Source organism: Moschus berezovskii, chromosome 9 (assembly GCF_049115385.1).
Source record: "Moschus berezovskii isolate FMDL1 chromosome 9, NW_MosBer_1.0, whole genome shotgun sequence".
Lineage (NCBI taxonomy): Eukaryota > Metazoa > Chordata > Mammalia > Artiodactyla > Moschidae > Moschus > Moschus berezovskii.
In genome coordinates this window covers 37143522-37168832 of record NC_142468.1, presented here as the reverse complement: position 1 = coordinate 37168832, position 25311 = coordinate 37143522, and positions in this window count along the sequence as shown.

Genomic DNA, 25311 nt, shown 5'->3' with positions numbered 1-25311 from the left:
GATCACACTATCCAAATGCTGGTCCTCTCCTGCCCACAGGTGGGGGTGTGGGATCTGAGAACCTTGGGCTGGGGTTCTTGGCTAGCATTTTCCCCTCAACTCTGGGGTACACATCACTTAATACTCCAAAGGAGGCTTTGTTTTTCTTGCCATTTTCCTCTTACTTTCTGTAGATAAAGCATCTCTAAACTGATGAATGGAAGTGAACTTCCATTTCCTTCTGTTAGACTCTCTTTGAGAGAGCTGGTGACAGAGCTGGATTCTTGCTAATCCTCAGATGTGCCTGCTCTCTGCTCTGTATTGGTGGCCCCAAATGAGCTAGAAAGATAAATAGGTAGTCACTTCATTCTCCCTTTAAAATATTCAGTATGATACGATACCACAGTGGACAGCAGAGACTCTGGCTTCCTGGCCAATGGCGGAGATGCGTTCTGGGGATTTTGGAATGCTGGTTCCCCAGCCAAGGAGCACAACAATTCAGGAATGTGGTGGCTGTTTTCAGTGGCTCATGCATTTAAGCATCAGACCTACTTGTCCCTATATCAACTCTAAAACTACTTTAGTTGCCTAACTCTGGAAATTAAAGAATTGTGTGCATTTCTATATGTGTCAGATTATATTTGGCTTCTTTTCTAACCACTAGATAAGGCATTTCTTCAAAACAAATTGCAGCCTTTTTCTTGTCTAGCAGTTGAACTGCACAGATGAAAGCATATTCATTCATTCCCTTCCTTATTCAACAAATGTTTATTAAACACCTTCTATGCATCAAGTGCTAACGAAGAGATTCCAAAAGCTACAAAGAGCTCTAAGAAGTCACTTATTTAGAAGGGTCCTACAAAATGTTTGATATTTTAAACCTCTACAAGAAAATCCAAAATCTTTTGAAAAACTGCTCTAGAAGTGAACCCCAAAAAGACTGAGAAATTCTTTCTAAGATCCAAGACGGTTCCTGATGCAAGTCCTGCCTCACTGACTTGACTGTGCTGAAGCCATCATTCTCCATCTCCAGTTTGTAGAACAATCCTCTATTTACTCTTAGCCATTGAGTTACCAATTCTTCTTCTTATCTAGCTAAAAAAAAAAGTCTATAATATTTCCATCTTTACTTTTGGAACCATTACTTACTCCTTTAATCAGATTAGCTCTTCTTATTCAACACATATTAACAGAGTGGTCAGGGAAACCTTCAGAAAAGAGGAATAATTGTATCCTTAAAGGAGAAGTAGAATTTAAATAGACTGAAAGGGCAAGGGACAGGACAGTAGAAGAGAAAACAGCATAAGTGGAGGCAGGAAAGTAGAACAAATTAGTAAATTGAGTGAAGGTGGGATAAGGTGCTGAATGGAAGGAGACAGGTTAGTACGCTGCAATAATCTAACTCGTCCTTTCTTGCCATTCATTTCTTTCAACATCTTAAAGAGTTTCTTTTTGTCAAGGAACTTTTAGTTATAAACAGTAGAAATCCACATTTTTGCACAAGCAAAAAAGGAGAGTTTATTGAAAAGAATCAAGAGTGTTTGGCGGACCTAAAAGTAGAAGATCCTCATAAGACACAGAGGATGGGAAACGGCTCCTCTTCACACGCCCCCTTGCAGCCTCCCCACACACACGCACACTTCTGCTTCTCCCTACCCATCTGGTTCATTCTTCTGACAGTTGTTTCTCAGCTTCTCCCTACATTTGGTTGCCCCAACAGTTCCTGATCACACAAACCTCTGGAACCAGGACAGAGTAGGTAGGATCAACATAATCCAACTTCAATCATCAGGGCAGATCATTCAGTTGGCCCAGATGAAGTCAGAGCTCCACCCCTAGTCCATCAACCATGGCTGGCAGGGTTAAGTAATTCGAAAGCAGCTTGCGGGTGGCTGGGCTCATTTTCAGAGAACATGTGGCTGTGGCAACAGATACCAGATGGAAATATGTATGTGTGAATTTTCTTGAAAGGGCAATGGAAGAGGATACACCCTTTCAATGAAATGTTCCAATCACCTTGGCAAAGCAGTCTGGGTGGGCAGAATGCCTTGTGTGAAGTTCAGGAAAGGAGAAACCAAACATCAGTGCCAAGGACATGAGGGGCCCCAAGCCATGAGGAACAATGGAAGGAACTGTGGCTACTCTTCCAGAGAAGCAGACTTGAAGAAGATCAGCTGCTGCTGCCTCTCTTCAAATCTCAGATGAACTATCATCTTGAAGGCAAATACATTTACAGGAGAAAGAACCAGATCAGAGATGCAACAGCTTAGAAATGATATGATGGCCTTATAGTTAGTGAATTCTCTATTAGGGAAGGGATTGCAAAATCATGGAAACACTATTTTATGTAATGTTCATGGAGGTAATTTAAGTATCCAATGGAGGATTAATTAGATGACCTGTATTTACACGGAGACCTCCAATAACATGGCTTCCCAATTCTAAAATCGTATGACTGTTCTAATCAGTTAAGTCTCATCTTAGAATACACAAGAAAGAATTTTTTAACAACAGGCCCTGAAGTAGAGCTCTTAATATTGAGTGGTGGGGAATCTGGGAAACACATGTTGGATCAACAGTTTTCAAACTTCATTGCATGGAACTCTAGTGCTCATGGGATGTTTACATGTATTTTACAAAAACAGAGTTTCCATGTCAAATAAAATACTAGTTTAAATAAAGCAAAACAAGCTTATTTACTGAAGGATATATTAGAGCCTTAAATAAGTTAATGTTTTATGAATCTCTAACAGGTGAGATACGTTAAACAATGTTTCCCAAGCTTATCTAACCACATGAGGACTTAATGACATCATATAGTCCATTAAGTCCCAACAGTTTGGGGAATGCTGGCCTAGCTCTGTTGCCATGAGTCTTCACTTTTTTTGCGTCACACACCCTTCTGAGAACCAAACAAAACCTACTGACCATTCCCCTTATCAAAAATGAAAAATGAGAGCATACCTACATGCACATCAAATTCTGCACATAACTTCACGGCGTCATAGAATAAGCTGACTTATCCACGGGTTTTCAAATTTTCCTGGAAATTTTCAGGTGGTAAATCCCTATCCTTGAAAATCTAATTTTGTAAATAATTTTCTCTTAATTCATACATCCCCAAAGGCTCATAAGATAGAGGCACGAAAATCCCTTATTACACTGCAGGGCGGGTTTTACAGTTCTTCTGCATATGCCTCAGTGCTGTCCTTTGGAGGGTACTAGCTAAAAGAAGGCATGACTGCTGCTGCCTTTGATTATCTTTCCTTGGTTGGACTCTCACTCAGCTTTAAGGTTCTTTCCCAAAAAAGTCCCATTTAACTTGATGAATGAAGATAAATAAAGTTAAAGATATTTCACATTATTTTCAAAGTAATTTAGAGTTTTTTCTAACAAAAAAGTCTAAAACATTGAAAGTGAATATTGCTCTTTTTTACTTTGCACATCTTCAGGAAATTTCATTGCTCATGAAGACATGATCTTGGGGGAGGAGATTTTTTACAAAAGGGTGGTTCATAATCAACCCTGGCATCATTAAAGAAATTAAATACTTTGGAATAGGTATAAGATGAACAAGTGAAAATACAAAGGTTAAACAGTTCAGATTAAATGAATTATCTACATTATTATTAAATAGCACAGGTAAAAACAATAAGCTCATAATTTCTAAATTACTTCAGTCCTTAAAAAAAAAAAAGGAGAGCTTTTAAATGGGCATTTAAAAGCTAACTCCAGAGCGTGCATGTGGAAGCCAGATATATAACTTCTTGTGCATCTGTCATTAATTTTATAATTGAAGTTTATGAATATCCCAGTTGAAAAACAAATGGTTTATATCAATGGAAATGATTTAGTTTTTATTTTTATCAAAGTTAATACATGTTAATAATTCTTTTTCAGAGTAATAGCTGTTTGCACATTATAAGCACATGTCTCACGTTTTCCTTATAAGGATATCCGATGGAAAATTTTTTTGTTCTTGGCCCTCTTATAGTCAGCATATTTCCGTTCATACAAGAAGAAAGTAGTCATTTGAAGTCTATGGAGAAATGTCTGTTTGACTAACAGATGTCTATGCTGGAGTAAGCAGGAAGTCTTACAGTTCCTTCCCAACACAAAGGCCCACTCATGATAAAAGAAAAGACCAAACATCTTGGGAATATATAAAGCAATTTCAATTCTAACAAACATCTGTCCTGAGTCAGCCAGGAAGGTAGGAATAAGAAAATCCATGGTACCTCACACTTAAATACAGTTTTATTTCTTTTATCTCTCTCCTACCCTTTCAAGAACCATCCTCAACATTACTTAAAACTCAGCCAGAACTGTTTAATTTGTTCCACCACCAGTATTTTAATCTGGAATGCTTAAAAGGAACCCTCTAGCTATAAGAAAGCAAATTTCCTCAGAAGAGATGAACTCTGGAACCTATGCATGTGTGTGCTAAGTCACTTCATTCGTGTCCAGCTCTATGAAACCCTATATACTATAGCCCATGAGGCTCCTCTATCTATGGAATTCTCCAGGCAAGAATACTGGAGTGGGTTGCTGTGTCCTCCTCCAGTTGGAACCTATTGATGAATCTAAAATTCAGTTTGGTCTTACACAATGTAAGTCTTACACAATTACATAAATGTTAATTATAACTCAATAAAGCTGGATGGAAAAGTAAATTAAAGTTCAGTCTAATCATTGATATTTACTGAAAAACACTGTATCCCATTCACTATTCCAGGCACTGAAGAAACAGATGTGTGCATGATGGCCACCCCGTACCAGACAAGAGACAGCCAGCAAACATGTAATCAAAGAGATAAGCAATTACAGAAAGTGATTTTTAAAATAGGATAATATGATAGAGAATGACTGGTAGAACATGGGGAGGAGGCAAATTCAGACCAGGTGACATGAGGAGGTGGTATGTGAGCAAAGGCAAGAATGCCAAAAAAGAGCCACCTTCTGTGGATCTAGGGCAGAGTGTTTCAGAAAGAGAAAATAGCAAATCCCAAGGACCTAATGTAGAAACAAACTTGGTTGTTCAAGCAACAGAAAGAATTCCCAAGTGACTGGAGCATAGTGAACAAGGGAAAAGTAAAAGGAGATGAGTCAAGAAGGTCCAGGCTTTCCATCATTAAGGAAAAAGACAACCCAAATACAGTCAAATGATATGCCAAACCATTAGCTGAAGTATAAACTTCATTTTCATCTCTGAGAAGTCATGCAAAACAACAATAGTGAAAGCATGAAAGTGTTAGTTGCTCAGTCATGTCCAACTCTTTGAAACCCCATGGACTGTAGCCCACCAGGCTCCTCTGTCCATGGGATTCTCCAGGCAAGAACACTGGAGTGGGTTACCACGCCCTCCTCCAGGGGATCTTCCCAACCCAGGGACTTAACCCGGGTCTCCCGCATTGCAGGCATATTACCATCTGAACCACTAGTAGTGAGCTTCTAACTAAGCAAATGTTCCAGAAAGGGACTTCTTCATAATAAAGTACAGACTAGAACATTCTCTATCAGCACACATTGTCTTCCTTTTGAGGAGTACGAATTGTCTGAGAAAGTGGTTTCCTACATTTCTTTTCTCAGGTAGCAAATATCCATTCATCCATTACCTCCTTTGAACCCTAGAATCTGGGTGTTCCATATCACCAGAGTGATAAGGAGAACTAAGCTCTGTCCTTGAAGGATTGCTCTGGAAGTCTGCCAGACCACCAGATCATTTCCAAGTGTTCTACAGAATGATCACTTTGTTTCCAGGTACAGCCAACATGGATTATTATCGAAGAGCCAGTTCACCCAAGATGAATTAATGAATTCTGACACCATACTTCAGGTTACTGTCTTTTGCTAACCTTTTGTAGCCTCTGAAAAATTGGAATGAGATAAAATCTGGTATACCCCTCCTCTGTGTTAGATCAGAGTCTATTCTACCCCAAGTGGCAATGGTCAGAGTGAAGAAAAAGTATCGAGTAAAGAATGAAGGAGATTTTCACCAAGGAAATGTCTATAGTTTCAGCAGAACACACATATTTACATATAAACGTAAGTAAAGGCAGGGAAACTCTGCAACACAGTCTATAGTCTAGTTTGAATATACATTTCAATATGTATTCTTATACAGAAATTATATATACTACACATAATTATGTGGGGAGGTATATACACTCACCCCTCTTCACACAAAAAAATGAAAGTTATACAGTAAGAGGACCTTGAAAATATTTTTCCAGAGTAAGTGTATAAAAGTCTAGCCTTAATCCAATCAGAGAAGGGGTGGTTTTCTCAACACCTTATTTTTACATTTTCATTACATGTCTATAAATCAGACTCATTTTCATTCTTAAAATACAAAACTCTGTTCAACTTACCTGCTGCTATTTCTGTTCCATTGCTTATTTGCATTTGTGTCATTCATTTTAGGTAAACAACATTTAGACAGCAATAACTGTACCTGTTTAACACAACATATTAACAAATACTTTCAGACATTAGTTTAATTGCTTTCATGTTGAAGACCTTTTCTGTATTCTGAGGTAGCCCAAAATACTATTCTAACATTTGGTTTACTCAAGATAAAGAAACCAAGTTGATTATCTTTGGGACAGAGTTTAATAATTATATATTACCCTAGTTGTTTATTCTTTCTTGCACTGATTGTTATTTTCAATGGAATAATTAAAACCCAGAAAATAAATTTGCCCTAGAATGGCTATTAGCAGACAGGAAACTGTAAGAATTTGTTTCATGATCTTCCAATTTGCTCTTTGTCATTAGATTTGCTCCTTTTTTTTCAAAAGAGGCAATAAAATAGCAGGCTCTAACCCAATTCCTATGACTTGACTGTTGCTTTAGATCTTGCATTACTTCAGAAGCCTCTTATTTTTTTTAAAAAAAAAAAAAAGCACATTTAAAGATATTTTTGATATTCTGTGACTGATTTATCAGTCAGCTAGAGAATTGTTCAATGAGTTACAGAATGAGAATTAGTACTTCCTGAATACCAGCCATTAGAAAGACTAAACCACCAGATTACAATTCAGTTGATTGACCAACTACCTAGATATTGATTCTGGAATAGCTAACTTGCTATTGGAGGCCTGCAACTAGCACCTAGTAATGTTCTTGAGATAATTAAATTCACAGCTAATTGGTGCCTCATTATCTTTTAAGCAAATAGATGAGTTTCTCAGATAGCAGGTTTTTCTTGAATTAGAATTACTCTTAATGCCCTAAAACAAAGTTCCCTTAAAAATTTTAATAAATTGTACATCAAAGTCATTTTACAAAATAACCTCTTAAGGCCTTTTTTCTGAATAAATAATATATAAGCAATAGTAATTAATGTGAATTGAGAAAAGTTAAAAAAATAAACACAGCACTGGCCATGAGCAGAACTACCACGCCACATTTGTATATTACTATTTCAGCTAACCTACATGAGTAAATCCAAGAGCTAGTTACCATGTGCCTTTCCAAATGAAAAAGGCAAAAGACAACTGGCTGCCATATGCTTTTTATTTTTCACAAAGAAATTGTAAACAGGTTACTCAGTATGGGCCACATATACAGGATCTACACATGAATGCCCCAGGAATGGATTTGGCCCAAAGTCTCTTTCAGCTAAAAAGCTTCAGGCATCACAATATTCCCACATGTCCACTGTATAATGAAACAGATGACAGCTTTTACCCTGAAGGTTGTTTTGGACTAAGAATAAGATTGGGCAATGGGCAGCTCAGGCAACCATCCAAAGGAGTTCCTGTGGCTTATACATGTGTATAATGTATATAAAAGATGTATACTAATGTTCTTTGAAAACCATAAATAATGTACTAAAGAACTCTAAAACTACATTGTATCACTCTCCATGTCAAAACACATGCAAACACACACACACACACACACAAATATACTCATGTGCCCAAAGTCAAGAATTATCTTACCATGGCTGGAGCCTTTGTTGTAAACAACAAAGTGATAGTTTCTTTATCAAGATGAATTCTCTTTCCTCTTTCTGACTGAGGCTCACTAAAATGAAGATCAAAGACTCCTACTTCTATAGGGAGAGAGCTCCGAGGGGCCAGAATAAGAAAGAGAACATGATGAGGCACTACTTTCAGCCTGTTCTGTCTTTGGCACTAGGGGAGAACGGTAAAGAGAATCCCTGATGCCTCTGCTTTGTCTATCTTACCTCAATAGAGGAGAAAACCCTAGAATTTAGGCAAAATTTCCAGCTAGAAAGAAACAGCACCCATTTGCCTGGCTTGTCTGTCTTGTCTTCCTGAGAACTTCAGATAGGGTAGCAGTAAAGAACTGAGAAGGATCTGGGGACACAGTCAACAGTGTGTCAACTCATGCAGCCATCCATTTATTCAGTCATCCAGTGTCAATTAACATCCTACTAGATGTAGGATATTGTATTAAGAAGAGAGAAAACTACATGTAAAAGAATGAAATTAGAACACTTTCTAACACCATACACAAAAATAAATTCAAAATGGATTAAAGGCTAAATGTAAGACCAGAAAATATAAAGCTCTTAGAGGAAAACATAGGCAGAACACTGTCTGACATAAATCACAGCAAGATCCTCTATGACCCACCTCCTAGAGTAATGGAAATAAAAACAAAAATAAAAAAAATAGGGCCTAATTAAACTTAAAATCTTCTGGACAACGAAGGAATCTATAAGCAAGGTGAAAAGATAGCCCTCAGAAAGGGAGAAAATAATAGCTAAGAAAACAATTGACAACTAATCTCCAAAATATACAAGTAATTCATGCAGCTCAATACCAGAAAAAACGAACAACCCAATCGAAGAGTAGGCAAAAGACCTAAACAGACATTTCTCCAAAGAGGACATACAGATGGCTAATAAACACGTGAAAAGATGGTCAACATCGCTCATTATTAGAGAAATGCAAATCAAAACCACAATAAGGTATCATCTCACACTGGTCAGAATGGCCATCATCAAAAAGTCTACAAATAATAAATGTTGGAGAGGGTGTGGAGAAAAGGAACACTCTTACACTGCTGGTGGGAATGCAACCTGGTGTAAACACTATGGAGAAGAGTATGGAGATTCCTTAAAAAGTATGAACGAAACTACCATGTGACAAAGCAGTCTCACTGGGCACATACCCTGAGGAAGCCAGAACTGAAAAAGACACACGTACCCGAGTGTTCACTGCAGCTAGGACATGGAAACAACCTAGAGGGCTATCAGCAAATGAATGGATAAGGAAGTTGTGGTACATATACACAATGGAACATTACCCAGCTATAAAAAGGAATGCATCTGAGTCAATTCTGATGAGGTGGATGAACCTAGAGCCTATTAAACAGAGGGAAGTAAGTCAGAAAGAGGACAGATTCCATATATTAACGCGTATATGTGGAATCTAGAAAGATGGAGCCACTAACCCCACGTGCAGGGCAGCAAAGGAGACACAGATGTAAAGAGCAGATCTCGGGCTCAGTGGGAGAAGGGAGAGGGCGAGATGATTTGAGAGAATATCACTAAATCATAAACGTTCAGTTCAGTCGCTCAGTCGTGTCTGACTCTCCGCGACCCCATGAATCACAGCACGCCAGGCCTCCCTGTCCATCACCAACTCCCGGAGTACACCAAAACTCATGTCCACAGAGTCGGTGATGCCATCCAGCCATCTCATTCTCCGTCGTCCCCTTCTCCTCCCGCCCCCAACCTTTCCCAGCATCAGAGTCTTTTCCAGTGAGTCAACTCGCCGCATGAGGTGGCCAAAGTATTGCAGTTTCAGCTTTAGCATCAGTCCCTCCAATGTTACCAAATGTAAAATAGATAACCAGTGTGAGTTTGATGTATGATGCAGGGCACACAAAGCTGGTGCCATGTGACAACCAGGAGGGATGAGGTGGGAAGGGAAGTGCAAGGAGGATTCAAAATGGAGGGGACACAGGTATACCTATGACTGATTCATACTGAGGTTATGCAAAAACCATCACAACACTGTAAAGTAATTATCCTCCAATTAAAATCAATAATTTTTTTAAAAAACTAAAAAAAAAAAAAAGGGAGAAAGATAGCTCAGATAAGAATTGTGTCATCAAAAACAAATATGGAGAATTATGAATTATAAATACAAAAATAATCATAAATGCCAAAGAGAAAAGTACAATTAAAATACCATGGGAATACTTAAGAAAATTTCAAGCCAGCTTTTTTTCTCTGTTCTTTCACCCTCATCAAAAGACTCTTTAGTTCCTCTTCACCTGTCATTAGCGCAATATCGTCTATCAGCCTATCTGAGGCTGTTGCTATTTCTCCCAGCAATTTTGATTCCAGCCTCTTGATGAGGGTGAAAGAGGAGGCTGAAAAAGCTGACTTGAAACTCAGCATTCAAAAAACTAAGACCATGGTATCCAGTCCCATTACTCCATGGCAAATAGAAGGGGGAAAAGTGGAATCAGTGACAGATTTTATTTTCTCGGGTTCCAAAATCACTATGGATGGTGACGGCAGCCATGAAATTAAGACACTTGCTCTTTGGAAGGAAAGTTATGACAAACCTAGACAGTGTATTAAAAAGCAAAGACATCACTTTGCGGACAAAGGTCCATATAGTCGAAGCTATGCTATTTCCACTAGTCATATACAGATGTGAGAGTTGGACCATAAAGAAGGCTGAGCACCCAAGAATTGACGCTTTTGATTTGAGGTGCTGGAAAAAACTCTTAAAGAGTCCCTTGGACAGCAAAGAGACAAAACCAGGCAATTCTAAAGGAAATCAGCCCTGAATATTCATTGGAAGGACTGATGCTGAAGCTAAATCTCCAGTACTTTGGCCACCTGATGCAAAGAGCCAGCTCACTGGAAAAGACCCTGATGCTGGGAAAGACTGAAGGCAAAAGGAGAAGGGGGCAACAGAGGATGAGATGGTTAGATAGCATCACCTACTCAATCAACATGAATCTGAGCAAATTCTGGGAGATGGCAGAGGACAGAAGATGCTGTTGTGCTACAGTCCATGGGGTCTCAAAGAGTCGGACAGGACTTAGCCGCTCAACAACAATGGAAGAAAGGGAGATGGCTTCCAGCTACGGAACAGGAAAAAACTGAAGATGAGAGACTGCATTTGGATTAACCTTGAGGCTAACAGAGATGATGGTTTTAAACACACAAATACACACACACACACCCACAATGAATCCCCAAGATGGCAGAGTAGAAACACCCTGAGCTAACTTCCTCTCACAGGCACACCAAAATTACAACTATTCACAGCATATTTATCAATAAAAAAGAACCAGAACCCACCAAAAAAGTCTACTACAACTAATGATGTAAAGAAGGAACTATAATGAGACAGATAGAAGGAGCACAGCTGTGGTTTAGTCAAAACCTATACCCCCAGGTGGGTAATCCACAAATGGGAAAATAATTACAATTGCAGAGGTTTTCCCCAAGGAGCAAGGGCCCTATATCAGGCTCTTTGGTCCTAGGGTCCCTGCACCAGGAAGACAAATCCTAGAAAGTTTGACCAGTGGGGATTTCTTTGGGGAGACCTAAAAGTCTATGGGTAATAGAAACTTCACTCTTAAAAGACTCACAGGAAATCTCAAACACTCGAGGACCTAAGGCAGAAGCAGTAATTTATAGGAAGCCTGAGGTAGACCATGCATATCCTATAGAGGCTCCTGGAGAGGCAAGAAGCAACTGATACAAACACTAACAGCAGCCATTTTGGGGAGCTCAGTCTACCACTTGGAGTCTAATGCTTGCAAGAGCCATTCTGAAATCCTCCCCCTGGTTTATTCACCTCAGGAACCAGTTTCCCTTCACATGTAGGTAACAGTACTGGGATGCCTCAGGCCAAGCAACTAACTGAGCAGGAACACAGCCCCACTTACCAGCAGACAGGCTGCCTTAAGTCCCCTGAGCTCACAGCCTCCCCTGGACATAGCCCCATCCACCAGTGCATAGGCACTAGCCCCAGAATCCCTTTCGCTCCAGCCCCACCCACCAGCGAGCCAGCACTCTTTGACCTAAATCACAGCACAATCATTTTTGACCCACTTCCTAGAATAATGAAAATAGAAAAACAAATGGGACCTCACTAAACATAAAAGCTTTTGAACAGCAAAGGAAACCATTAACAAAACAAAAAGACAACCTACTGAATGGGAGAAAATAACTGCAAACAATGTGACCAATAAGGGGGTAATAATCAAGGTAAGAGAAACCCAAACAAGACGGTAGGTATTGCAAGGGGGCACCAGAGGGCAGACAAACTGAAATCATAATCACAGGAAACTAGCCGATCTGATCACATGGACCACAGCTGAATGTGGTCCACTGGAGAAGGGAATGGCAAACCATTCAGTATACTTGCCTTGAGAACCCCATGAACAGTAACAAAGGGCAAAATGATAGGATACTGAATGAGGAATTCCCCAGGTCGGTAGGTGCCCAGTATGCTACTGGAGCTCAGTGGAGAAATAACTATAGAAGGAATAAAGGGATGGAGCAAAAGCAAAACCAATACCCAGTTGTGGATGTGACCAGTGATAGAAGCAAGGTCCGGTGCTGTAAAGAGCAATATTGCATAGGAACCTGGAATGTTAGGTCCATGAATCAAGGCAAACTGGAAGTGGTCAAACAGGAGATGGCAAGAGTGAACGTCGACATTCTAGGAATCAGTGAATTAAAATGGACTGGAATGGGTGAATTTAACTCAGATGACCATTATATCTACTACTGTGGGCAGGAATCCCTTAGAAGAAATGGAGTAGCCATCATGGTCAACAAAAGAGTCTGAAATGCAGTACTTGGATGCAATCTTAAAAATGACAGGATGATTTCTGTTCGTTTCCAAGGCAAACCATTCAATATTACAGTAACCCAGGCCTATGCCCCAACCAGTAATGCTGAAGAAACCGAAGTTAATCGGTTCTATGAAGACCTACAAGACCTTTTAGAATTAACACCCAAAAAAGATGTCCTTTTCATTATAGGGGACTGGAATGCAAAAGTAGGAAGTCAAGAAACACCTGGAGTAACTGGCAAATTTGGCCTTGGAGCACAGAATGAAGCAGGGCAAAGGCTAATAGAGTTTTGTCAAGAGAATGCACTGGTCATAGCAAACACCCTCTTCCAACAACACAAGAGAAGACTCTACACATGGACATCACCAGATGGTCAACAACGAAATCAGATTGATTATATTCTTTGCAACCAAAGATGGAGAAGCTGTATACAGTTAGCGAAAACAAGACCAGGAGCTGACTGTGGTTCAGATCATGAACTCCTTATTGCGAAGTTCAGACTTAAATTGAAGAAAGTAGGGAAAACCACTAGACCATTCAGATATGACCTCAATCAAATCCCTTATGATTATACAGTGGAAGTGAGAAATAGATTTAAGGGACTAGATCTGATTGATAGAGTGCCTGATGAACTCTGGACGGAGGTTCGTGACACTGTACAGGAGACAGGGACCAAGACCATCCCCATGGAAAAGAAATGCAAAAGAGCGAAATGGCTGTCTGAGGAGGCCTTACAAATAGCTGTGAAAAGAAGAGAGGCGAAAAGCAAAGGAGAAAAGGAAAGATATAAGCATCTGAATGCAGAGTTCCAAAGAATAGCAAGGAGAGATAAGAAAGACTTCCTCAGTGATCAATGCAAAGAAATAGAGGAAAACAACAGAATAGGAAAAACAAGAGACCTCTTCAAGAAAATTAGAGATTCCAAGGGAACATTTCATGCAAAGATGGGCTCGATAATGGACAGAAATGGTATGGACCTAACAGAAGCAGAGGATATTAAGAAGAGGTGGCAGGAATACACAGAAGAACTGTACAAAAAAGATCTTCACGACCAAGATAGTCACGACAATGTGATCACTGACCTAGAGCCAGACATCTTGGAATGTGAAGTCAAGTGGGCCTTAGAAAGCATCACTACGAACAAAGCTAGTGGAGGTGATGGAATTCCAGTTGAGCTATTTCAAGTCTTGAAAGATGATGCTGTGAAAGTGCTGCACTCAATATGCCAGCAGATTTGGAAAACTCAGCAGTGGCCACAGGACTGGAAGAGGTCAGTCTTCATTCCAATCCCAAAGAAAGGCAATGCCAAAGAATGCTCAAACTACCAGACAATTGCACTCATCTCACATGCTAGTAAAGTCATGCTCAAAATTCTCCAAGCCAGGCTTCAGCAGTATGTAAACAGTGAACTCCCAGATGTTCAAGCAGGTTTTAAAAAAGGCAGAGGCACCAGAGATCAAATTGCCAACATCCGCTGGATCATGGAGAAAGCAAGAGAGTTTCAGAAAAACATCTATTTCTGCTTCATTGACTATGCCAAAGCCTTTGACTGTGTGGATCACAATAAACTGTGGAACATTCTGAAAGAGATGGGAATCCCAGACCACCTGACCTGCCTCTTGAGAAACCTGTATGCAGGTCAGGAAGCAACAGTTAGAACTGGACATGGAACAACAGACTGGTTCCAAATAGGAAAAGGTGTACGTCAAGGTTGTATATTGTCACCTTGCTTATTTAACTTATATGCAGAGTACATCATGAGGAACGCTGGGCTGGAGGAAGCACAAGCTGGAATCAAGATTGCTGGGAGAAATATCAATAACCTCAGATATGCAGATGACACTACCCTTATGGCAGAAAGTGAAGAGGAACTCAAAAGCCTCTTGATGAAAGTGAAAGAGGAGAGTGAAAAGGTTGGCTTGAAGCTCAACATTCAGAAAACAAAGATCATGGCATCTGGTCCCATCACTTCATGGGAAATAGATGGAAAAACAGTGGAAACAGTGTCAGACTTTGTTTTTTTGGGCTCCAGAATCACTGCAGATGCTGATTGCAGCCATGAAATTAAAAGATGCTTGCTCCTTGGAAGGAAAGTTATGACCAACCTTGATAGTATATTAAAAAGCAGAGACATTACTTTGCCAACCAAGGTCCGTCTAGTCAAGGCAATGGTTTTTCCCGTGGTCATGTATGGATGTGAGAGTTGGACTGTGAAGAAGGCTGATCGGCGAAGAATCGATGCTTTTGAACTGTGGTGTTGGAGAAGACTCTTGAGAGCCCCTTATACTGCAAGTAGATCCAACCAGTCCATTCTAAACGAGATCAATCCTGGGTGTTCATTAGAGGGACTGATGCTAAAGCTGAAACTGCAATACTTTGGCCACCTCATGCGGCGAGTTGACTCACTGGAAAAGACTCTGATGCTGGGAAAGGTTGGGGGCGGGAGGAGAAGGGGACGACGGAGAATGAGATGGCTGGATGGCATCACCGACTCTGTGGACATGAGTTTGGGTGTACTCCGGGAGTTGGTGATGGACAGGGAGGCCTGGCGTGCTGTGATTCATGGGGTCGCGGAGAGTCGGACACGACTGAGCGACTGAACTGAACTGAACTGAATCCCTAATATATAAACAGCCCATACATTTCAATATCAAAAAAAGACCCAATTTCAAAATGGACTGAAAACCTGAATAGACACTTTTCCAAATAAGACACAGATAGCCAACAAGCACATGAAAAGATGCTCAAAACTACTAGCTGTCAGAGAAATTGAAGTCAAAACCACAGTGAAATATCACCTCATACCTGTCAGAATGACTATCATCAAAAAGACCACAAATAATAAATGTTGGTGAAGATGCGGAAAAGATACATAATACACTGTTGGTGGGAATGCAAGTTGGTGTAGTCACTGTAGAAAATGCTTTGGAGGGTCCTCAGAAAACTAAACGGAGAAGGCAATGGCAAGCCACTCCAGTACCGTTGCCTAGAAAATCCCATGGATGGAGGAGCCTGGTAGGCTGCAGTCCGTGGGGTCAAACATGATGGAGCAGGAGCACAAGTGGTTGCATGAAAAGTATATATATATGTATATACACACACACACACATAATACATACATATATATATATAAACACACACAAAAAAATACTCATTAGCCATCAAAAAGAATGAAATATGCCATTTGCAATAAGAAGGATGGACTTAGAGGGTATTATGCTTAGTGAAATATGCCAGACAAATACTGTATGATATCACTTATCAGTTCAGTTCAGTTCAGTTCAGTCGCTCAGTCATGTCCGACTCTTTGCGACCCCATGAACCGCAGCACGCCAGGCCTCCCTGTCAATCACCAACTCCCGGAGTCCACCCAAACCCATGTCCATTGAGTTGGTGATGCCATCCAACCATTTCATCCTCTGTCATCCCCTTCTCCTGCCCTCAATCTTTCCCAGCATCAGGGTCTCTTCAAATGAGTCAGCTCTTCACATCAGGTGGCCAAAGTATTGGAGTTTCAGCTTTAACATCAGTCCTTCCAATGAACACCCAGGACTGATCTCCTTTAGGATGGACTGGTTGGATCTCTTTGCAGTCCAAGAGACTCTCAAGGGTCTTCTCCAACACTACAGTTCAAAAGCATCAACTCTCCAACGCTCAGCTTTCTTTATAGTCCAACTTTCACATCCATACATGACCACTGGAAAAACATAGCCTTGACTAGATGGACCTTTGATGATAAAGTAATGTCTCTGCTTTTTAATATGCTGACTAGGTTGGTCATAACTTTCCTTCCAAGGAGTAAGTGTCTTTTAATTTTATGGTTGCAATCACCATCTGCAGTGATTTTGGAGCCCAGAAAAATAAAGGCTAACACTGTTTCCCCAACTATTTTCCATGAAGTGATGGGACCGGATGCCACGATCTTAGTTTTCTGAATGTTGAACTTTAAACCAACTTTTTCATTCTCCTCTTTCACTTTCATCAAGAGGCTCTTTAGTTCTTTTTCACTTTCTACCATAGGGTGGTGTCGTCTGCATATCTGAGGTTATTGATATTTCTCCCAGCAATCTTGATTCCAGCTTGTGTTTACTTCAGCCCAGCATTTCTCATGATGTACTCTGTATATAAGTTAAATAAGCAGGGTGACAATATACAACCTTGACGTACTCCTTTTCCTATTTGGAACCAGTCTGTTGTTCCACGTCCAATACTAACTGTTGCTTCCTGACCTGCATACAGGTTTCTCAAGAGGCAGGTCAGGTGGTCTGGTATTCCCATCTCTTTCAGAATTTTCCACAGTTTATTGTGATCCACACAGTCAAAGGCTTTGGCATAGTCAATAAAGCAGAAATAGATGTTTTTCTGGAACTCTCTTGCTTTTTTAATTATCCAGTAGATGTTGGCAATTTGATCTCTGGTTCCTCTGCCTTTTCTAAAACGTGCTTGAACGTCTGGAAGTTCACGGTTCACGTATTGCTGAAGATGGCTTGGAGAATTTTGAGCATGACTTTACTAGTGTGTGAGATGAGTGCAATTGTGTGGTAGTTTGAGCATTCTTTGGCATTGCCCTTCTTTGGGATTGGAATGAAAACTGACCTTTTCCAGTCCTGTGGCCACTGATGAGTTTCCCAAATTTGCTGGCATATTGAGTGCAGCACTTTCACAGCATTGTCTTTCAGGATTTGAAATAGCTCAACTGGAATTCCATCACCTCCACTAGCTTTGCTTGTAGTGATGCTTCCTAAGGCCCACTTGACTTCACATTCCAAGATGTCTGGCTCTAGGTGAGTGATCACACCATCGTGATTATCTTGGTTGTGAAGATCTTTTTTGTATAGTTCTTAAGTGTATTCTTGCCACCTCTTCTTAATATCCTCTGCTTCTGTTAGGTCCATACCATTTCTGTCCTTTATCGAGCCCATCTTTGCATGAAATGTTCCCTTGGTATCTCTAATTTTCTTGAAGAGATCTCTAGTCATTCCCATTCTATTGTTTTCCTCTATTTCTTTGCATTGATCCCTGAGGAAGGCTTTCTTATCTCTCCTTGTTATTCTTTGGAACTCTGCATTCAGATGCTTATATCTTTCCTTTTCTCGTTGGCTTTTCATGCCCCTTCTTTTTACAGTTATTTATAAGGCCTCCTCAGACAACCATTTTGCTTTTATGCATTTCTTTTTCTTGGGGATGGTCTTGGTCCCTGTCTCCTGTACAATGTCACAAACCTCCATCCATAGTTCATCAGGCACTGAATCAGATCTAGTCACTTAAATCTATTTCTCACTTCCACTGTATAATCATAAGGGATTTGATTTAGGTCATACCTGAATAGTCTAGTGGTTTACTCCACTTTCTTCCATTTCAGTCTGAATTTGGCAATAAGGAATTCATGATCTGAGCCACAGTCAGCTCCCAGTCTTATTTTTGCTGACTGTATACAGTCCATTCTAAAGGAGATCAATCCTGGGTGTTCATTGGAAGGACTGATGCTAAAGCTGAAACTGCAATACTTTGGCCACCTCATGCAACGAGTTGACTCACCGGAAAAGACTCTGATGCTGGGAGGGATTGGGGGGCAGGAGGAGAAGGGGACGACAGAGAATGAGATGGCTGGATGGCATCACCGACTCGATGGACATGAGTTTGAGTGAACTCCGGGAGTTGGTGATGGACAGGGAGGCCTGGCGTGCTGTGATTCATGGGGTCGCAAAGAGCTGGACACGACTGAGCAGCTGAACTGAACTGAACTGAACTGATAGAGCTTCTCCATCTTCGGCTGCAAAGAATATAAACAATCTGATTTCAGTGTCAACCATCTGGTGATGTCCACGTGTAGGGTCTTCTCTTGTGTTGCTGGAAGAGGGTGATTGCTATGACCAGTGCGTTCTTTTAGCAGAACCCCATTAGTCTTTGCCCTGCTTCATTCTGTACTCCAAGGCCAAATTTGCCTGTTACTCCAGGTGTTTCTTGACTTCCTTCTTTTCCATTCTAATCACCTATAATGTGAATCTAAAAAATACAAAAAAATAGTGAATATAAAAGAAGCAGACTCACAGATACAGAGAACAAACTAGTAGTTACCAGGGGGAGAAGGAAGAGGGGAGGGGCAAGATAGGGGTAAGAGATTAAGAGGCACAAAGTACTATGCATAAAATAAGTTGCAAGGATATATCGTACAGCACAGAGAATATAGTCAATATTTTACAAGTATAGATGAAGTATAATCTATAAAAATTTTGAATAACTGTATTTCACACATGAAACTAATATTATAAATCAATTATACCTCAATAAAAAATATATTTATATATAAATAAATACACACATTTGTTGTTACTCAGTCACTCGGTCATTTCCAACTCTTCACAACCGCATGGACTGCAGCACACCAGGCTTCTCTGTCCCTCATCATCTCCTGGAGTTTGCTCAAGTTCAGGTCCAACGAATCAGTGATAGCAGCCAACCACCTCGCCCTCTGTCACCCTCTTCTCCTTCTGCCTTCAATCTTTCCTAGCATCAGGATCTTTTCCCATGAGTCAGCTGTTCACATCAGGTGGCCAAAGTACTGGAGCTTCAGCTTCAGCATCAGTCCTTCCAAAGAGTATTCAGGGTTGATTTCCTTTAAGACTGACTGGTTTGATCACCTTGCTTTCCAAGGGACTCTCAAGAGTTTTCTCCAGAAGCACAGTTCAAAAGTATCAATTCCTCAAATACATACATATACACCATATATGCATTCACATACACATTTTGATTGGATCATAGAGCTATAAATGGAGGGAAAGGACAAGACAGCTGGAAAAGTGTGTTAATTCACTCAGCATCTTTGAGAATTACCGTGTGCAACACATTCTAATAGGTTCTATCAGAATTCTTATCATGAAGACATGGAAAGTGGTGTGGCAGGCTGAAATCTGGTGGCCTTAATGACCAAACTTCCAGAATTCAGTGTCATCCCATCTAACACTGACTCTAGGCTTTCCATGTGATGAGTTTTGGCAAAGTTTGAAAAGTCCCTGCACATTCATACTTATTCTCCTGGACTGTACCTTCTTGGACCCAGCCACCACGTGGAGTGGCCGAAATGGAAGAGACTCAAGAATTCTGGTTCACAGCCCCCATTATTGACTCCTAGACTGAGGCCAGTAGGAATTGCCAGTCATGGCCATAAGGCCCTTTGGGACCTTCCACCTGTTGCAGTGTCCCTAGAGATACCCTATACAGAGCTGCCAAATGATTTGTACACTCATGAAAAATTATAAATCACTGTTGTTTAAAGCAACTATGGTTGTTTATCATGAATCAATGGACAACCAAAACAAGTAGAGAGTGAAAGTGAGACACTACATTTTATTTAATGAGCTCAAAATCAGCTTCAAATAATTTTGACCCTGAATCCCCCAAGGCCTGAAGTTGTGGCCCAGTGATTTTTCAACCTGGCTGTTCCTCAGAACCTTCAGAGCCTTTTCAGAGGTCATATAAGTGGGCTTACCACAAAATTCTGGTTCTAGAATAATCTGCAGGATCAGCCAAGTTCTGTGTAAAAAGTTCCACTGGTATATTAGAACATGAGTGTTAGAACTGTCAGAAGAATCTGTACCAACATGGCCAATTATTTCAAAGTGGATATTATCACATAAAAGCTTACATGTACCTTAGACACAAAGAATGGAATCTCGTCAAGAGTCTATTGTAATCAGTCTATTTCATGGAGCAATACTGTGCTCAGGAACTCTGTACAAAAAATGAAGCAGTGGTGGAATGTTTCCAAACCTTTACTGGGGGAAAAAAATGTCAACTCTATACCCTTTAATCACTAAGAAGTTTCCAAGGTCAAACTGAGCACATAAATCTTAAATAAGAAGTTGAAGAGAGAGGTTTCCTAACAGGAGCAGAAAAGAAAAGGAAGCAAGGCAGCATGGAGCATGTCGCTGCAGCGATTGCTTCTTCTGTCCACCCTGGCTTCATTATGATCAGAGGAAAGGGAGAGGCTGTGCAATTGTATATATAAATCCTGGGTGAGGATGAGTCAGGTCAGGGGAAACAAGAGGCGGGGGTGGCCCACTTTCCTCATCTGCTCAGCATAAGCCTGTGAGGAAACACGCTGACTCTTTTAATAATATCAATGAAAGACAAACATCAGGGGAACAGGCATTGAGACTATGAGGTCCAGCTGGTCCCTCCAACAGGGAAATTCTCCCCCCACTGCCAAACTTGCAGAACCTGGACATATGTTTATTAAGAGAAAGAAAGGTTTTTCATGTGGACTGCAACAGCAGGAAGAGCAAGAAATCTCTAAGAGAAAGGTGAATTTGGGGGGAATCAAGGTTCCCTCCCAATGTGAAGGCCTTACCCTCATGATAATTTTAGACAATTTTGGTTTGGCTTTATTAAAGGAGGTAAAGGATTTCCTTAGAAATAAAACAGATTAACATATCTGAAAACATTAAAAAGAGTAAAAGGATATTTCACTTCTCCTTCTTGCTTGGATATGTGTTACTCAAGGCTCTCTTTGCTACAAGTAAATGAAAACAACTCAAACTACCTAAACATTGATGGGGAGTTATTGACTTATTAAAACAAAAATCTAAGGATATCCTGGCCTCAGCTATGGGTAGATCCAGGTGCTCAAACAATTTTTCATGAAGCTGCCTCTTTGTGCCTTGACTCAGCCTTCTTCTATGTTGGTTCCATTCTCTGGCAGGATCCCCCAATACAGTGGCAAGATGGAAGACGAGTTCCAGGCCATTTTTCTATCCTCTCAACAACCCTCTACAGAAAGAGTTTCTCTTTTTCCAACTACTTCCAAGAACTGAGTCTCCTTCATAATAATTGTGTCACATGCCCATCCTGAATCAGTCACAGTGGCTAGAAGAATGTAATCTCCTGAGATGGCCAACCCTGGAGCATGAAGTGGAATCTAGTTCACCCAAGTAACATGGTTTGACAGTAGAGGAGGGGCAGGTTCCCACGAAAATACAGAGTATTTTTTCCAGAAGCGGGTGAATGGATGCTGTCCAGGTAAATTCTCTGGCAGAAAGCATAGAACTGGGCCTCCAGGAGAACTCACTGATTTAAAGAGGCAGTTCTGTTTTGAAGTAGTGACCATGCAGGCTTGGTAGGCCCGATGGCCCACAGATGTCAACTATGCACCCTCCATGGTAGACAGATTTTGCTCTTTCTCCAGCACCCACTAGTCATGCCTGAAGTTGACTGGAATCACTGATACTCAATCATCCTCATTTTTAATGGCCCCAAACAGAGCAACCCAACTCTTAAATTTTTCTTCTGATACAATCAGTCAAAAATTAAGGAGTCTTGGTCTCAGCCCTTTGAGCTCTTTCGCTGGCTTGTGGCTATGTGCCTAGAAAGTTAAACTGTTAAATTCTTCAGCCTTCTCTCAAGTAAAAAAGAAAAAAAAAAAGACTGAAAGATTCTTCAAAAAGACATTCTATTGAAATAAAAACATTTCAAATATAATGTCATCACTCTTGCAAGTCTTCTCACCTGGGCCAAGAAGCAATGTGTGCCAGATGAGTAAAAAAGAAGAATGCCAACTTTATTGATTTTACCACCTCATATTCTTCTCAGGTCTGTGAAAAATATTTAACGGGCAATTTTTTTTTATAATTCTCTACAAATCTGCTCTACATCAAAGATTGCTTTTAGGGAGGATGTTGCACAGATACAGAACAGAATACTTGAACTGTGATAGTTTGATTGATCTTCACTATTCCGAGTATAATAAAGTACTGGGGGATGTTATGAATAAAAGTCTCCAAATACCCAGTGTGGTGCTCAAGGTATTTCATAGTCAAGCTAGAATCTTGTTGGTTTTTCATAGTGTCTTAATGTATTTAGTTTAAGGAATCAGGAAGTCAGCCCTTTCTTCATTTTTCTCTTTCTATCCCAGTCTGCAAGATCATGGCATCTGGTCCCATCACTTCATGGCAAATAGATGGGGAAACAGTGGAAACAGTGTCAGACTTTATTTTTCTGGGCTCCAAAATCATTGCAGATGGTGATTGCAGCCATGAAATTAAAAGGTGCTTAGTCCTTGGAAGGAAAAGTTATGACCAACCTAGACAGCATATTAAAAAGCAGAGACATTACTTTGCCAACAAAGGTCCATCTAGTCAAGGCTATGGTTTCTCCAGTGGTCATGTGCGGATAAGAGAGTTGGACTATAAAGAAAGCTGAGTGCAGAAGAATTGATGCTTGTGAACTGTGGTGTTGGAGAAGACTCTTGAGAGTCCCTTGGACTGCAAGGGGATCCAACCAGTTCATCCTAAAGGAGATTAGTCCTGGGTGTTCATTGGAAGGACTGATGTTAAAGCTGAAACTCCAATACTTTGGCCACCTGATGCGAAGAGCTGACTCATTTGAAGAGACCCTGATGCTGGGAAAGATTGAGGGCAGGAGGAGAAGGGGACGACAGAGGATGAAATGGTTGGATGGCATCACCGACTCAATGGACATGGGTTTGGGTGGACTCCGGGAGTTGGTAATTGACAGGGAGGCCTGGCGTGCTGCGGTTCATGGGGTCGCAAAAAGTTGGACACGACTGAGCAACTGAACTGAACTGATCCCAGTCTGCATTTTGACCCAACTCCCACTCTCTATCTGAATCTAACAAGATAACTATTACATGGTGTTATGATTTGTAAACTTGTCTTGAATGCATAAGCATAAAATAATGCATGACTGAAGCAGAATAAAAAGGAGAAGTGAGAAACATACTCTGTCTACCTGCTCATAATCCCCTGGCCTCCAAACTGGATAGAATTAAGAATATACAGCAGTAAACAAAAGGGCAAAAGAAGGCTCACTCTTTCTCTTTGAGTAATCTTCCTCAACACAAAGAAAAGGAATGACCTCATTTAACCCTATGCCATGGGTGAGACACTCTATGGATCCACCTCCATATTCCACATAAAAAAGAAATTATATTCATCTATCTTCATGCTAAATTTATGCCCACCCTATTCCCTGTCCCTCCTCTTAGCCAATATTATACCAGATAGGACTCAGAATCCAACTCTCCAAAACAATGCAGAACGCTTCTACAATCCTGGGATTCTGATGAGCTGTGAGCTAGAACACATAAAGAGACATGGTCACATGAATCTAGTTTTTGTACCCTAACTTTGAGCCTCATTGCCAGTCTGGCTCTCTGTTTAGGTGACCTCTGGCCCCTGGAGTCAATGTTTGTCTTCTGAATGGTATTTCAACACTAACATCTGGTGATGTCCCCCAGCCTGACATTTGTGAAGCAGATGCTTCCAGTGGCCTGGAGTGTGCCTTCTAGGTCAATGTTTTCAATAATGCCCTCTGGCATTGATCTCTGTGGTACCTCTCCCCAGGTAAGAAAAGAAATGCCACTAGGAAATGGCTGAGAGAGCACACTTCAAACCATCTGGAGGCAATCTTGGAATATAAAACCCCAGAAGTTCTTGTATAAAGAAATACCTTGAGGTAGAATATAGAAGAAAAAAATCAAATACTTGGTATTTTTCTAAAGTTTTACTTTAAATAATCTAGCAGTTCAAGCCTGATAAATATGTAAGTAATTTCTTTACATGTTTCTTTCCATTCAGGGTGCTCTCTCTTAAAATTCTGAAGTAACAGAGAATAGAACCTGTTGTTGAGAAAAAGTCTCATCCCTACTCTCCCTCTACATATACACACAAGCACACACTTCACGGGTTTTAGTAAGATGCTCCTCTCAAAGTGGGCCTAGAAAAAACTTCCAGGAACCTTGTGAACTGGAGCAGAATTCAGATAGTCTACATTTGAACAATGGTGTCTTTTAAAATTAGGGGTTTTCCCCAAGATTCCTGAAAAGCTTTCAAAAGTAGTAAGTAGGTCAATGAGAATTCATTATTTCATCTAGATAAAGATTTTTTTTAAGATTTATTTATTTGTTGGCTCTGATGGGTCTTCATTACTGCACACAGGCTTTGCAGCAAGTGGGTGCTTCTCTTCACTGCAGTGCACAGGCTTCCCGTCGCTCTGGTTTCTCTCTCATTGCAGGGCACAGGGTCTAGATGTACGGGCTTCAGTAGCTGCAGCACACAGGCTTAGCTGCTCCACAGCACGTGGGATCTTCCTGGACCAGGGATCAAACTAGTGTCTCTTGTACTGCAAGGTACATCCTTCCCTGGACCACCAGGGAAGCCCTAGACAAAGATTTTTGATCTCCAATACTGTCTCTCACAATATTGTGTCTCACCATCTCCTCTTACAAGTAGGCAACAACATCTACATAACCGCCTGTAGAGAGGTGGAAATCTTCTCAATCTCCTCTTTATCTTTGGATGTTCAATTTCAGTCTTCTGTATCTTACATGTTTCTAACATGCTCAGTCTTTCTCTAGCTTCTTGAACAAACAGAATGCAATCATAATAATTATTTTAAATATTCTTGTCTACTAGTTATATCACCTGTGTCATTTCACTCACTTTTCTCTTCCTTATGGGTCATATTTTCCCACTTCTTTGCATGCCTGGTGATTCTAAATGGATT